Raw genomic sequence first — 2,761 nt, 5'->3', positions numbered from 1 at the left:
GGAGAAAAGCAGGAAGCTAAGCAGGTGCACCCCTGGTCAGCCACTGGATGGGAGACCTGGTGGACCAAAATCAGTGGAATAACCTTTTGTTGGATTATCCATGTGAAAGTGATTGGAGGGCATGAAAAGAAGCTATCTCCAGAGCCCAATGGATAGAAAGACCCCAACCCAATTGGATAATTAGAATATACATTATATAATATGAATGAGGTCAGTCACTTTATGTCTCTCCCCCACTCTGGAGGCAAATGCCTGGTTGAGGTGTGTATCCCAGATTAGATAAATGGCAAGTTAAACTCTCTCTATGCAGGGCCACACAAGTGGTGAAGGTGTATGTCACAGGAGAAAAGCAGGAAGCTAAGCAGGTGCACCCCTGGTCAGCCACTGGATGGGAGACCTGGTGAACCAAAATCAGTGGAATAACCTTTTGTTGGATTATCCATGTGAAAGTGATTGGAGGGCATGAAAAGAAGCTATCTCCAGAGCCCAATGGATAGAAAGACCCCAACCCAATTGGATAATTAGAATATACATTATATAATATATAATATATATATATAATATGAATGAGGTCAGTCTCTTTATGTCTCTCCCCCACTCTGGAGGCAAATGCCTGGTTGAGGTGTGTATCCCAGATTAGATAAATGGCAAGTTAAACTCTCTCTATGTGGGGCCACACAAGTGGTGAAGGTGTATGTCACAGGAGAAAAGCAGGAAGCTAAGCAGGTGCACCCCTGGTCAGCCACTGGATGGGAGACCTGGTGGACCAAAATCAGTGGAATAACCTTTCTTTGGATTATCCATGTGAAAGTGATTGGAGGGCATTAAAAGAAGCTATCTCCAGAGCCCAATGGATAGAAAGACCCCAACCCAATTGGATAATTAGAATATACATTATATAATATATAATATAATATATAATATGAATGAGGTCAGTCTCTTTATGTCTCTCCCCCACTCTGGAGGCAAATGCCTGGTTGAGGTGTGTATCCCAGATTAGATAAATGGCAAGTTAAACTCTCTCTATGTGGGGCCACACAAGTGGTGAAGGTGTATGTCACAGGAGAAAAGCAGGAAGCTAAGCAGGTGCACCCCTGGTCAGCCACTGGATGGGAGACCTGGTGGACCAAAATCAGTGGAATAACCTTTTGTTGGATTATCCATGTGAAAGTGATTGGAGGGCATGAAAAGAAGCTATCTCCAGAGCCCAATGGATAGAAAGACCCCAACCCAATTGGATAATTAGAATATACATTATATAATATATAATATGAATGAGGTCAGTCTCTTTATGTCTCTCCCCCACTCTGGAGGCAAATGCCTGGTTGAGGTGTGAATCCCAGATTAGATAAATGGCAAGTTAAACTCTCTCTATGTGGGGCCACACAAGTGGTGAAGGTGTATGTCACAGGAGAAAAGCAGGAAGCTAAGCAGGTGCACCCCTGGTCAGCCACTGGATGGGAGACCTGGTGGACCAAAATCAGTGGAATAACCTTTTGTTGGATTATCCATGTGAAAGTGATTGGAGGGCATGAAAAGAAGCTATCTCCAGAGCCCAATGGATAGAAAGACCCCAACCCAATTGGATAATTAGAATATACATTATATAATATATAATATGAATGAGGTCAGTCTCTTTATGTCTCTCCCCCACTCTGGAGGCAAATGCCTGGTTGAGGTGTGTATCCCAGATTAGATAAATGGCAAGTTAAACTCTCTCTATGTGGGGCCACACAAGTGGTGAAGGTGTATGTCACAGGAGAAAAGCAGGAAGCTAAGCAGGTGCACCCCTGGTCAGCCACTGGATGGGAGACCTGGTGGACCAAAATCAGTGGAATAACCTTTTGTTGGATTATCCATGTGAAAGTGATTGGAGGGCATGAAAAGAAGCTATCTCCAGAGCCCAATGGATAGAAAGACCCCAACCCAATTGGATAATTAGAATATACATTATAATATATAATATATATAATATGAATGAGGTCAGTCTCTTTATGTCTCTCCCCCACTCTGGAGGCAAATGCCTGGTTGAGGTGTGTATCCCAGATTAGATAAATGGCAAGTTAAACTCTCTCTATGTGGGGCCACACAAGTGGTGAAGGTGTATGTCACAGGAGAAAAGCAGGAAGCTAAGCAGGTGCACCCCTGGTCAGCCACTGGATGGGAGACCTGGTGGACCAAAATCAGTGGAATAACCTTTTGTTGGATTATCCATGTGAAAGTGATTGGAGGGCATGAAAAGAAGCTATCTCCAGAGCCCAATGGATAGAAAGACCCCAACCCAATTGGATAATTAGAATATACATTATATAATATATAATATATAATATGAATGAGGTCAGTCTCTTTATGTCTCTCCCCCACTCTGGAGGCAAATGCCTGGTTGAGGTGTGTATCCCAGATTAGATAAATGGCAAGTTAAACTCTCTCTATGTGGGGCCACACAAGTGGTGAAGGTGTATGTCACAGGAGAAAAGCAGGAAGCTAAGCAGGTGCACCCCTGGTCAGCCACTGGATGGGAGACCTGGTGGACCAAGATCAGTGGAATAACCTTTTGTTGGATTATCCATGTGAAAGTGATTGGAGGGCATGAAAAGAAGCTATCTCCAGAGCCCAATGGATAGAAAGACCCCAACCCAATTGGATAATTAGAATATACATTATATAATATATAATATGAATGAGGTCAGTCTCTTTATGTCTCTCCCCCACTCTGGAGGCAAATGCCTGGTTGAGGTGTGTATCCCAGATTAGATAAATG

The sequence above is a fragment of the Microcaecilia unicolor genome, chromosome 3, assembly GCF_901765095.1.
Source record: "Microcaecilia unicolor chromosome 3, aMicUni1.1, whole genome shotgun sequence".
Taxonomy (NCBI): Eukaryota; Metazoa; Chordata; class Amphibia; order Gymnophiona; family Siphonopidae; genus Microcaecilia; species Microcaecilia unicolor.
The sequence above is the reverse complement of the archived record's forward strand: the minus strand, read 5'-3'. Positions refer to the sequence as shown.